We start from the raw sequence: 14,651 nt of genomic DNA on the forward strand, positions 1-14,651 counted from the left end.
GATGGATTTTCAGGTGTTTGCAATCTTTAGATAAGCTATCTAGCTGATCTCCGGCTAGCTGAAGTAGTCTCAGCCTGCTACTTCTCCGCCATCTTGACTCCTCCCCCCCTTTGTTCTTTCTTTCTTAAAAATATTTATATATTTATTTGAGGAAGAGAGAGCACAGGTGGGATGGACAGAGAGAGAGGGAGAGTCTCAAGCAGACTCTATGCTAAGCACAGAGCCTGATATGGGGCTCAATATCACAACCCTGAGAACATGACCTGAGCTGAAACCAAGAGTCTAACGTAACACAACGAAGCCACCCAGGCACCCTTATCCTTTTTTCATAATGTCATATTTTTTATTTGTAAATTAAAAGTATTTTACCAGTTCCCTCTTGTATGGTTCTCAATACACTTTGTATTGTTGCAAAGTAGATAGCCCTTCAGGTGATTAAAATACTGGTATTAGGGTATAGCAAATGGAATTATTCTTCTTACAACCATAAAACCTGAAATAAAACATTATAGCATCTGCTAACAATCCTTGTTGGCTTGAGTCTGTTATCTGAACTTTCCCATGCTCATTAGACACTTAACTCAGTTTATGTGGATAAGATGAAACAGATTAACCACTTGTATGGGAATGTAGATACAGAGAAATTTCTTTTAGACCAAGTTTCTAGTTGCAACTCAATCTACCCACTGTATGAGTAGTAAAGTTGGATAGGAGGATGATGAAAAATCACTGAGTCACTGCAAGTAATTTAATTATAAATAGAGTTTTTATGAGTGGTGTTAATGTGTGCTACCTCAGCTAACCTGACAATAAAGGTTTCACAAGCTACAATGACATCTGGAACCAAATCACATGTAGGAATTATGCAGCAGCAATAAAAGCCACTTAATTAGCATTGCAAATAGTGTTCCAGCATTTATGAGATGTCTGCAAATTTGCATACAGATACATAATTACATAATTTGCAGCTGTTGTGTTTGTTCCATAAGACCTTGCCACTTTATTAGCAGAATATGTAAATCAGGAATTAATTCTCTTTATCTTTCTCATTCTCAGCCTTCTAAAGATGTGTGGTGAATAATGGTGATTTGGTGTGACCCTTTTATCTGGACTTCATCTCTTTGTCTTTAGAACAAAAACATATCCCATGACTTATTTAGCAAGAGGGAGAGTCTGAATGATTTGTAAATACCATTTGCTAATGAATGAATATCATTTATTAGCTAACTTTGGCTTTTCCTATTCATCTTTACATTTCTTTACTTGCTCTGTCACCCTAGAAATATGGCCTATTTATGTCCTGCTGGTTTAAAGAGGCTAATTATATATTTGCTCTTATGTGTATCTTTTAGATAGCAGCAACTATCTTACATTATAAATTAATATAATCTACTGGAATGGAAGAATGTAATCAGAATGGTATAGTATCTGGTAAGAGTTTCAGATACAGAAATCTTGGCAGATCTGGCTGCTAAATACTGAATAACAAGGATCTGGACCCAAGATAATTTATTGTCAATCCTTCTGAAGGAAAGGCTGGTTGAACTAATTTAATGAATTATATTAGTACAATTTTTTTTTTAAAGATTTTTATTTATTTATTTGACAGAGATCACAAGTAGGCAGAGAGGCAGGCAGAGAGAGATGAGGAAGCAGGCTCCCTGCTGAGCAGAGAGCCCGATGCAGGGCTTGATCCCAGGACCCTGGGATCGTGACCTGAGCTGAAGGCAGCGGCTTTAACCCACTGAGCCACCCAGGCGCCCCAGGACCATAAAATTTTCAGATTTCAGATCTAGAAGTTGAAAAAAAAATCTTGTTAAGGGTTTGTGATTTATTATCAGCTAATTAGATTGAAAATAGGCAATTGTATTCTGATGACTTGAGAGGGCCTGAGTTTAGGAGATCTCAGAAAAGTCCAAGGTGTTTTTTGATAGATAGGGGGCTTCTATCTTATGTCCTTAGCTATTGGGACAAAATTGTTTTAAGACATCAGATTAGATATAGAAATAAATAGTAGTCTTTAAGGGAAGGTACTTGGATAGGAAAAGAAAAGTATAGATTCCAATATTCATTCCTTCCTTCACTCATTTATTTAATATTTATTGGAATAGGTGCTAAGGAAAAAGGAGACTTGAGCTAGGTTTTAAATTTTGGGCTGAAGATAAGGAAGACCAAGATGTAGGACTAACCATAAATCTCACAAGTTAATATTCTTAGTGACTGCCAAATATGTTTCTGAATGGTTGTCTTAATGGACTGCTGAAGTGGGTATAGTTCAATTTTAATAAAATAGGGATTGTCTTAGTTTTTTAGTATTTTTAAAATACTTTCTAATCAAAGTATTTAAGGAATTTTGATCAAAGGTGAAATCTATGTGCAAAAAAGTAAATATATGCAACTATGGGCATGTATGTTTTTGTGTTTTTTGAGGAGGAGGAAATCTCATATTTAAATAGATTTAAGGGAAGAAAATTCTCTATATCCTTTGATATTAGGTTTCCTGAATTCCTTTTATCTTCCTGATCATAGCCATTACATTAATGCCTTTAATCATTTAGGAGAGCAAAAACTTTTCATGTGGTTGAACTCACTAAGAACCTGTGAAACTCTTTTTAGCTCATCTTTCCTCTATGCTACTCAACTTGCTGGAAAAGATAATTATAGAGTAAATCCCAGGTATTTCCCACATTCTAGAATCTCTGGGTTCATGAATAGTCAGCTTTTACCCGCTAGCTTCACATGGGATGGAGATTGGTACCGTAGTACCTGGGCCTTGTTAGCCATGGAATATAGGTGACATAGCATGGAAAGATGAAATGTTGTCTATATACGAATTTTATATAAAAAGAAACCTCATGCTTAGAAAGTTTTTGTTTCATTTTGATTTTTTGGTGGCCCTTTTATTCTCTTTCTATAGGATATTTTCATCCTTTTGAAAAATTTTTTAAATCATGATCATGAACACCTAGTTGTTAACAGTCTCCTTCATACCACCTGCACAAGGAATTTGTAATGTGGTTGGGAAGAGAGCTAACTGAGTAGAAAGGGTCCTGACCTCAAATCTGCCTTAACTTTTTGATTACTAGAATCTGTAGTCACACTCAAATTCAGTAGTGTTTATCAGGGATAAAGGTTTCACCCTGCCCACTTCCTTGGTAACACAGCACACCTTCTAAAGATCAGTTCATTGGTTTTAATAGAGTTGCTATGGTATTATCCTCATAGTGATTTCTTTTGAACTGAAAAGGTAACCACACACAGATGGTGAAATTTTTCCATAAGTACTTGTGTGATTAGCTCTTATCCCTTCTTTCTGATTTTAGATTTTAGGTCAAGATATTTTTTTAGGGGCACCTGGGTGGCTCAGTGGGTTAAGTTTCTGCCTTTGGCTCAGGTCATGGTCTCTGGGTCCTGAGATCAAGCCCTGCATATTGGGCTCTCTGCTCAGCGGGGAGTCTGCTTCCCCCTCTCTCTCTGCCTGCCTTTCTACCTACTTGTGATCTCTCTCTCTGTCAAATGAATAAATAAAATCTTTAAAAAAAAGATTTTTAAAATTATTTATTATTTTTATTTTTTAAAGGATTTTATTTATTTATTTGACAGAGGAAAACACAGATCAAGATTTTTTTTTAGAGTTTTAGGAATGGTATTGTGCTGCGCATGCGCGCACGCGCGCGCGCGCGCGCGCACACACACACACACACACACACACACACACACACACAAAATCAGCAGTTCATTTTTTCTGTATTGAACCCTGAAATTTTTCACAGCATTGTCTGTGATGTCTTTAAGATGGTTACATGCAGGTGAAGTCAGCATGCTTTTTCCCATCTGTTCTCTCTCTGGATGCCCCTAGATTCACCTTCAGAAATGAAATACTATTCCAGCTTCTCTCCCATTTCCACTGTGCCACCAACTTTGTACTTTAAGTTGTTCTTATTATGTTCCTAGAAAAGCTGCATGAGTATTATAACTAGATCTAATACTCACATAGGCAGGAGGCTGAAATAAGGAGCAGCTAAAATCTTTCTTTGCCAAAAATTAAAAATAAAACACTAAAAAAAAAAAAAAAAAATCTTTCTTAGCCAGGGGTCTCTGGGTCTGCCTTGGCAGCAGCTAGTGTGGTGGCTAAAGACTTGCCCTCCAGTGCCATTATGTGTGCATGGCTCATGTCCTTCTCTGTGTAAAATGAACTACACTTGTTTGAAATTAGGTCAATGATTTATCTGTAACTTGGAAGATGTTTATGAACTTACTAGCTATTACTCTCACTTCTTAAATATCAGAAATGTAATAAAAATACTAAACATTTTTCTAACAGATGAGAAAAATGAGGAACTCTTAAAGGATAATTTAGTAATTTTAAGCTTAAGTAAAGGAAATGAATTAAAATTATGCCTAAAATTACAAAGATTGTTAACATTAATTAACAGTTTTTACTATAGCCTTAATAATGGCTAAGCAGTTATTTCATGAATCCAGCAGTATTCCCTAGAAAGAGGTGAAAGTATGTATTTTATGCCAAACAGTCATTACCTTATTTTTTCTCACTTATTACACAAGAACCACTTCCTGACTGTTACGGCTTCTATTAATTTATACACTGATGAAATCAGGCTAGAAATGTATAAAGTTGGATTTATTCCAAAGAAACAAGTATATTAAGAATTCATTTGATTTTATAATGGCAAGAGCAACATATCAATAATTTCTGATAATATGATTTTTATAATGTTTTAGAGATATTTTATTTTTATGTTTAATCTCTGCCACTTTCATGGAAGTAGTAAAAAACTATAGCTTATGAAAAAATAAAGTCCTAAAACTTACTATTGCACTAAAAAATAACCAATTTCTTTGTTAAGATGGGTGGTATAAAAAAAGATAAATAAGTATCGGTCTGAATTCTGTCCATAACCAGAAATCACTCTAGGTTTTTCAAGCAGAATGGTATTTAATCCAGGGAATTTAATGCTTTCGAACTTTGTGAAGTACCAGGAAAGCCAAGTTCAGAACAAGCCATGTGGACTGTCAGGTACACTGTCAGCCTTTAGAGAATCAAAAGGTCATATCCAGAAAACAGATGCAATAATCACATCTTTTCAACACTGAAGAAGGTGATTTTCAGGAGAACACTTGGAAGCTAGCACAAAAATCTCATGTTTGTCATATGATGCCTGTTTGCCTGTCACACCCCGAGACGTTCTCTGCCTTGCTCTTTCTCCTTTCCTTCCTTCCTTCCTCTCTTTCTCTCTTTCTTTCTTTCTTTCTCCCTTTATCTCCCTCTTTCTTTCTTTCCTTTATTAACATATAATGTATATTTGTTTCAGGGTTACAGGTCTGTGATTCATTAGTCTTACACAATTCACAGCACTCACCATAGCACATATACTCTCCAATGTCCATCACCCAACCACCCCATCTCTCCAATCTCCCTCCCCTCCAGCAACCCTCAGTTTGTTGCCTGAGATTAAGAGTCTCTTATGGTTTGTCACCCTCTCTGGTTTTGTCTTGTTTCATTTTCCCCTCTTTTCCCCTATGATCCTCTGTCTTTTTTCTCAAATTCCTTATATCAGTGAGAGCATATGATAATTGTCTTTCTCTGATTGACTTATTTCTTTTAGCATAATGCCTCTAATTCCATCCATATTGTTGCAAATGGCAAGATTTTATGTTTTTTTGAAGGCTGTATAATATTCCATTGTGTATATATACCACATCTTCTTTATCCATTCATCTGGTGATGGACATCTAGGTTCTTCCCATAGTTTGGCTATTGTGGACATTTCTGCTATAAACATTCAGGTGTACGTGCCCCTTCAGATCACTACTTTTGTATCTTTACGGTAAATACCCAGTAGTGCAGTTGCTGGGTCATAGGGCAGTTCTATTTTCAACTTTCTGAGGAAACTCCATACTGTTTTCCAGAGTGGCTGCACCAGCTTGCATTCCCACCAACAGTGTAGGAGGGTTCCCCTTTCTCCACATCCTCTCCAGCATCTGTCGTTTCCTGACTTGTCAGGATTGTTGTGAGGTGGTATCTCATTGTGGTTTTAATTTGTATTTCCCTGATGCTGAGTGATATGGAGCACTTTTTCATGTGTCTGTTGGCCATCTGGATGTCTTCATTGTAAACATGTCTGTTCATGTCTTCCTCCCATTTCTTGATTGGATTATTTGTTCTTTGGGTATTGAGTTTGATAAGTTCTTTATAGATTTTTGATACTAGCCCTTTACCTGATATGTTATTTGCAAATATCATCTCCTATTCTGTTGGTTGTCTTTTGGTTTTGTTGACTGTTTTCTTTGCTGCACAGAAGCTTTTTATCTTGAGAAAGTCCCAAGAGTTTATTTTTGCCCTTGCTTCCCTTGCCTTTGGTGATGTTTCTAGGAAGAAGTTGCTGAGGCTGAGGTCCAGGAAGTTGCCTGTCTTCCCCTCAAGAATTTTGATGGATTCCTGTGTGGAATCTTTCATTCAGTGAGGTCTTTCATCCATTTTGAGTTGATTTTTGTATGTGGTGTAAGGAAATGGTCCAGTTTCATTCTTCTGCATATGGCTGTCCTAACACCACTTGTTGAAGAGACTGTCCTTTTTACATTGGGCATTCTTTCCTGCTTTGTTGAAGATTAGTTGACTATAGATTTGAGGGTCCATTTCTGGGCTCTTTATTCTGTTCCATTGATCTATGTATCTGTTTTTGTTCCAGTACCATACCGTCTTGATGATTACAGTTTTGTAATAGAGGTTGAAGTCTGGAATTGAGATGCCACCAGCTTTGGTTTTCTTTTTCAACATTCCTCTATTTGGGGTCTTTTCTGGTTCCATAGCAATTTTGGGATTATTTGTTCCATTTATTTGAAAAAAGTCAATGGTATTTCAATAGGGTATTGCATTAAATGTGTAGATTGCTCTAGGTAACAGACATTTCACAATATTTGTTCTTCCAATCCATGCACATGGAACATTTTTCCATTTCTTTGTGTGTTCCTCACTTTCTTTCATGAGTATTCTATAGTTTTCTAAGTAGAGAAGTGGAGATTTCCAAAAAATTTAACTTTGAAAGACTGAAGAATCATGGGGGAAAAAAAAAAACCCATGAATTGTTTGTGTTCTTTTCCCTTAGCTCTGGAGTTTTGCAGTTCTTATTGATCCATAAACTTGATCTTGGTTGGATGCTCTTTCTGATTTTGGGGGGGCAGGGCCTTTTGTAGTGATTCTCAAATGTCTTTGCCTGAAGTAGGATTACACTGCCCTTGTCAGGCGCCAGGCTAAGTGATCTAATTGGGTTTGTGCTCAGTAGCTTTTGTTCCCTGAATGCTTTCCATAGAGCTTTGGAGGACAAGAATGAAAATGGCAGCTTCCCAATGTCTATCCTGGAGGAGCTGAGAGGTCAGGGAGGTGGGGCCCTCTTTAGTGAACCCTCAGAGAAAAGCAGTCAATCACTGTCCCTGGTCTCTGGCTGCACTCTGAGCTCACACAGCCTGTGAGGAGCATTTTTGTCTCTGGTGCACAGCCCCTTTTGGAGTCTCCAAACCCAGCAGATTCCTCCAGTGCATTCCTGTGCCACTCTTCATTGTGGAGGAAGAGGGGTCCCCCCAGATCTGCCAGTTGTGGGGTCTCTGGTTGAAGAGTAGTGGCCCTGCTGTTCCTTGGATCATGGTTTAAGACAACCCTGAACTGAGAGCCCACTCCCCAGAGACACATCAACACAACTTCTGTCTCCCCATTCCGAATTCTCCATGAGGGCCTCTTCTTGGCAGTTCTACTGGAGGGAGATGCTGGTGAATGCAGTTCCCAGGCTTCCAAAGTCTGTGATCCTGGGATACTGCTGAGGGCCAGGTCCATACTATGTGTTACAAGGTAAGAAGGCACAGCTTGGTCTTTTATGAGTACTCTTGAGTCTTCTAATAAGGTCAAGTACCTCTCAGTTTGAGGACTTTGGCATTGCTTGCAGAGGAAATGGAATAATCAAAGAAACCCATCACATTAACCCTGCATGACATTGCGTTCCTAGTGTAACTGAGTCAAAGAATGGCAAAGCCTGCCCACCATTTTCACAATGGTGGCTCCAACAGCTATACTTCTCATTGCCCACACACATAGTATTTGCTCCAGCTTCTCTCCTGGTATCCTTCCCACTCTGACTTACCTCCCCACCACCTTTGTTGCCCTTATTATACAGGGTGAGCTTCCTATTCAGTTTCCTAATAATTCATTCCTTGCTTCCTCTCATTCCTACCTGCTGTTGACCTGTTTATATCACTTCTCACTATGGCGATTGACTTAACATGGTGACAGTTAAGATATTTACATCCAGAAAAGGCCTGTGAAGTCTTATTTCATCCATTACTACACTGATGCAGGTTATTCTAACTGAGAACCTGGTGCATTTAGCACTTTTCCTTCTTGGTTTCAGTCAGGAGTTTGGTTCTTATCTCAGCCACGTTTAGGGAAGAGCAAAGACTAAGGTAGAAGTGAATGTCTTCTGTTTTGTCTTATAAATTTCCAAGTCACATGAATAAATCACCCCCATACCTGTTTTCCAGTTCTTTGAATTCTTCTACTTCCACATTCTTCATCTCTACTCCATTGACACTACTCACTATTATGCTTATATTCTGGACTTTACTGTTACCCAGAATGGTTTAGTATCTGAAATGTGTCTAATGCCCCCTACTTATTGACTTGTTCTCTGATCTCACCTGGACCTTCTGTTTCTTTGCCCCTTCTAACTGTCTGTTGTATTAGTGACTTCCCTCTCAATTCTTCACAAACACTACCTTATCTGTATCTTGAATTATCTTGACTTGAAATCCTACCATATAATGTTAATTCCTAAAGAAGGACTAACAAGAACCCAGTGGGTTGCTATTTTTTGTATCTTAAAATCTCTCACGACTAACCTTACAATTAGTTTCACTTAGGAGAAGCTTAATTTGCTAAATGAATAAATAAACCCATTTTTAAATTAACATATATTATTTGTCCCAGTGGTACAGGTCTGTGAATCATCAGTCTTACACAATTCACAGCACTCACCATAGTACATACCCTCCTCACCATAGCATATACCATCCCCAGTATTCATAACCCAGCCACCCTATTCCCTCCACTGCCCAAGCAACCCTCAGTTTGTTTCCTGAGTTTAAGAGTCTCTTATGGTTTGTCTCCCAACCCGGTCCCATCTTTTGTTTTCTCACTTCTTTTCTGGGGGGGGGGGGGGAAATCCTGTAACTCTATTTACTGACTGAAGATAATTTACAATTTCTATCTTCAACTGGGCCCTTAATCAGTCATTACTCTTTTTTGTTTTTCTCATTTCTAGTTAGATTGAGTCTCCATTTGGGTCCTTTAGAAAATAGTGCTTCAGTGAAATATTAGAGGCTTCTCTATTATGAGTGTAATCCAAGGAATGTAAAAGGGACCGAAAGATGAGAGAGACAGGGAGGAGAGACTGAAACTGCAAAGGGGTTGTTAGTGGGCTGATGACAGCTACGATCCACAGAATATCAAAAAAGCCATGGGAAGGTGGTGCTTCTCCAAACAGGTCATACACGGAGGGAAAGGTCCCAGATTTACCTGAAAGGAATTGTCTTGCGTCAGTCAGATATCACTTCATGGGGCATCATCTCCCTCACACATCTGGGTTTAACATATATGGGTGTTGAGGACGTTCCATAGCATCTTGCACTTTTATATCAACATATGGCATCAGTAACAGGTGGGGGCCACCAGGTATAGTTCATGAAGGAATGATTTGTGCAGCCACCACAGGATGATGCTCCATTTCATATCAGCAGAAATAACCTGGCTTCAGGATCGGGGACCAGCATGAGCTCTTGCCAGGGACTCTGGCCAGAATCCAAGTCAAGGGCACATGTCTGGGCTGGCACATGAATTAGTTATCACTTTCTGCATGGAGATTTTCTCAAGTTATTACTATTATCAGGTGAGAGGGAATTCTGATCTATGTGCAGGATGAGTGATATAATCAATGTTTTGAAATTGAGATTTTTTAATGATTTTCAAGGTCAACATATTTTAAACTGTTGATATACCCTGACCCTCATCCAAGGTTTTGCTTTCTATGGTTCTACTTTCCCACCATCCACCGCAGTCCAGAAGCTGATGATTCTCCTTCTGACTTACCATCAGAATGTCTATAGTAGCCTAATGCTGTGTCACAACACACATGTCATTCACCTCAGTTCATATCATTTTATAGGCATCTTATCATCTCATATCATCACAAGATGATATGTGAGGTTCGGTAAGATACTTTGAGAGGGACCACATTCACATAACTTTGATTATGGTGCATTGTTGCTATTCTGTTATCAGTTTTGCTGTTAATCCCTTACTGTGCCTCATTTGTAAATTAAACTATCATAGGCATGTATGTGTAGAAAAAAATATTGCATATATAGGGTTCAATACCATTCATGGTTTCAGATATCCCTGGTGGCGGGGGGTGAGTCTTAGAATATATCCCCCCATGGATAAGAGACAGCTACTATATTTATGTTTTAGATTGTACTTTTATGTTCAGGTTATAATCCCTGAGTCCTGGAATCAGTCTTGACTTGGCTCCTTGCTAATAAGCAGGGAGCCTGCTTCTCCCTTTGCCTGCTGCTCCCTCTTTGCACTTTTTCTCTCTCTCTGACAAATTAAATCTTTAAAAACAAAATAAAAACAAAGTAATTGAATTTTTAATTTTCACTTCATAATTTATATCTTCATTAGTTGTTGACCAAGGACCACCAATATCCTGACCAACCTGTGGCGATGAGTTTAGCAATCCTTTGATCTTCTAGTGGGCTCATATTAAATGTCTCAGCAACATTTCATGGAACTCTATGTGTCTGACAGATAAATTAGAAGAGAAAAGGAGGAAAATTACTTGGCTTATGACTTATGTCCTAGAAGCAAAGGCAAGCCAGTTTTTATTTTGAAAATGTCCATTGGTTGGAATTGAAAAGAAATCTGGTTTCCACCAAAATAAAACAAAGGACACAGAAAAAGTCTTTCCATCTCTCATTTTCTCTCTCTTGACAGTGAAGCATTTTGGTTTTAAAGTGGCCATATTTCATAGTATTGAAGGTATTATTTTATAAGATAAACTCTATTGAGTGATTATTTTGAGGTTGAAATGTATAAATTAAAGGCCAGATATTTCCTCCCTAAAAATATGGTTTTAAACCAAATTTCATGATTAAATGGGCTTTCAGAATATTACAAGGAACTGTTATCAAAAGTAACATAATCTAGTAAAACTAGTCTGCAATTGCAAACAGTTCTGGTTTAGTGTTGTTCAAATATAAAGAAATAAGTGCATGAAGCATCATGAAAATATTGGCCTCTTTCTGTCGCCAGGGAATGATGTAGCTTTTATGTCTTAAAAATATATGGTTTGTTCCTTTGCTGGTGCAAACAGTCATTTAATAACGGAGTTATCTCTGCATGTCCAAAATAGATTGAATTAGTTCTCATTACTCAAGTTGGATACTGCAAACCATCCATCCTGTTTGTCCTTTAGTTTCCTCACCATTTCTGTGAATTTACATGAGCATTATAATGTTAAATGATGGTGACTTTCAACAATCAATCATATATATTAGTTGTTATAAGCATTTCTTAATAATTTTCTAAAAATACTTTAATTTCTTAGCCAAAAACTGAAGTGACATGAAGTAACTGTGGCTTCTTGCCAGCCTCAAGTACGGGTGTAAATTAAACTGTGTAGTTGGAAGCTGATTCAATATTTTTTCTTGATCAAGAAGAAATAATTAGCACATCTACAAAAAGCATATAATTTTTATTATCTGTGAAGACTTTGCCACAATGAATCCATCATTACCTGCACAAATAAGAAAGCAGAATGCTACAATTCATTTTCTGAGCTGCTATGAGTGGGGAAGAAAAGCAACCTGACCTTATCTTTTTCGTGATAATTAGCATTGCTGAAACAACTTTAAAGGCAGAACCAAAAGCAGATAAAAATGTAGACTGGTAACAAGTAGGGAAGAGTTTATTATGAAAGAGACCTGTAATTATTTAAAGAATATACCAAATAGGAAGACCTATGCTTTGAAATTGTGGAATGTTGAGCAATGACAAAGTTCTGAAACTGCTGATGCTGTATAAATAAGGAAGAAAAAAACTATAAAGCCAGGAATTAGGCTTAGAAAAACTGAGCTGTGGGCAAGGAATATATCAACAGCTTGACAATAAAATATGCAAAATGCATCTTTAAATTGCTGATAAAGTTCACAAGGCCAATCTCCATAAGGGGGCAGGAATCAGGACCTTTGGGGAGATAATCTTTGATCTTGTGCCATTGTTTATATTCTTGATGAATCTTGTCACGCGTAAAGGTATGATAAAGTTGATGGCATTCTCCATCTTGCCAGTAGGCAGGATTCCAAGATTGTCTGGATCACAGAAGCCTAATTAAAAGGAATTACACAGTGTCTCTAGTGTTCTGACTTGAGGCGCCAAGAGCACAGAAACCTCCCCTTCCTACATATCAAATGGTACTCACAGCCAGAAACAGGAGAAGGTGGGTGGAGATGGAGTCTCCTAGAAGTTGGGGATTGAGAATATGTACCGGTAGGGTTTCATTCTAATACAAACTCTCATGGCTGTTTTTCAGTCCCAGTTCAGCTCCTGATTTTGTCTCCCTCCTCCCTTTGTCCTTGTAAAGTGTCGTGAAACTAGTTTGGTTGTTCCTTTTTTTCCTACCACCACCTGCAGCTTCCAACCATGACTCCTCTCTTCTTTAGCATGTTGGACATAAGGCTGCAGTGAGTCACCTGTCCTAAAAAAGCTTTAGGTTCTTGCAAGGTTAACAGTGGCAAAATTTATTAATTGAACAAGCATTTTTTGAGGACATAGTATGTTCCAGGCATGTGATTACATACCAATTACATAAAGATGAGTGAGTCAGGATGAAAAGGCATGGTTCTCTCTCTCTGGAAGGTCAGTGTCCAACAATAAACAGATAATTAAAATACCATGTGATACTTACCTCATGCTTATTAAGATGGCTACTATCAAAAAACCAGGAAGTGAAAGTGTGGCAAGGATGTAGAAAAATTGGGACCCTTGTGTACTGTTGGTGGGATTGTAAAATGGTATAGCCACTATGAAAAACAGTGTGTGGTTCCTTTAAAAATCAAAGATAGAATTCATCGTGAACCAGAAATTACACACACACACACATATATATATATCCACATACGCAATAGAATATTATTTAGCTTTAAAAAGGAAGGAAATTTTGATACATGCTATAACAAGGGTGAACCTTGAGGATGTTATGCTAGGTAAATAAGCCAGTTGGAATAAGTAAATACCATCAGATTGCATTGCATGAGGTATTTAGAGTAGTGAAATTTAAAGAAACAGAAGGTATAATAGTAGTTAGCAGGGGCTCAGGGGAAATGAGAAATGGGAATATGAGTATAAAGTTTTAGTTTTGCAAAATTAAGAAGTTGCAGAGATTAGTTGTACAATATTGTGAGTGTACTTAACACCCTTGAACCATATAGTTAGAAAAGTGGTCAGGATGGTAAATTTTATGTTCTTTAGATTTTACCATAACTAAAAATAAATGATATGCTGCAAACTCCATCATAAAAGCATGATATGGGCTATGGGTGTATAAAGAGAAGAAACCAGCAGCTTGAGAGCCTGGGGTAGCATAGGTAGAAGAGCTGGACCTTTTAAAACAGTGGATAGGATCTCCCCAGAGAACAGGGAGAAAGGCATTCTGGGCTGAGATTTTGACTGTTTTATCAGTGCTGTTTTTCCAGTTTCTAGAGCATGGTGCTAAGCAGATGCTCATTTAATATTGTGTTGCATATTGAATGGATGAATAAATTCTGAGGCCTAAATTCAGTCTACATCATGTCTTGCTCTGCTTTGCTTTCCTCAACTCTCTCTCTCTTCAATCCATTCTTTCCTTTGTTACCTAAGCAATAAGTCATCCTATTATCTAAAAAATAAAATAATAAGATAAAATAAAAAGTTTTCATCCCAGTAATTAGACTAAGGAGTCCAGATCACTTAGTGTGGTCTGCAAATCCTGCCACTATCTTGGCTTCTCTAATTTGTTTTTCAGGTGCGTATCTCAGTACCACCCCTGAAAGTATGTAAGCTTTCAGTCAGTTCCTGTTTTTTCTCAAAATAGCAAGCCCTTTCATGTAGTTGACTTTGCACTGTGCTCTGTCCTGCCTAATATGACTTTTCCTTCTATTTTGTAAACTTATATTTGTCTTTTAAGACCTCATTCATGCATTGCCTTGAGACCCCCCCAAGTATCTTGTTTGGCCACAGGGATTTCTTCTATATTTGAAAAGAATAATCACTGAGTATCTTACATTTGTTACAAGATAATTTTACTTTAAAATATTTCATATTGTGCATCTCTTTCTCTCTTTGTGTGTATAAATTAAGTTTTATCTATATTCTAGTGATTGTTGGGCTGCATTTGAAAAACTTTCTAACAAAGATTTCACACTCTAGAGGTACCTGTGACAAGTAGTTAATGTCTAACTCCACAGAGCAGAAGTGTGCTAATTAGCATAAAGAGTGCTAAATTAGTGGGGTTTTTTTGGTGTTTTTTTTTTTTTTTTTTTTTTTTTTT

The sequence above is a fragment of the Mustela nigripes genome, chromosome 18 (genome assembly GCF_022355385.1).
Source record: "Mustela nigripes isolate SB6536 chromosome 18, MUSNIG.SB6536, whole genome shotgun sequence".
NCBI classification, from domain to species: Eukaryota; Metazoa; Chordata; class Mammalia; order Carnivora; family Mustelidae; genus Mustela; species Mustela nigripes.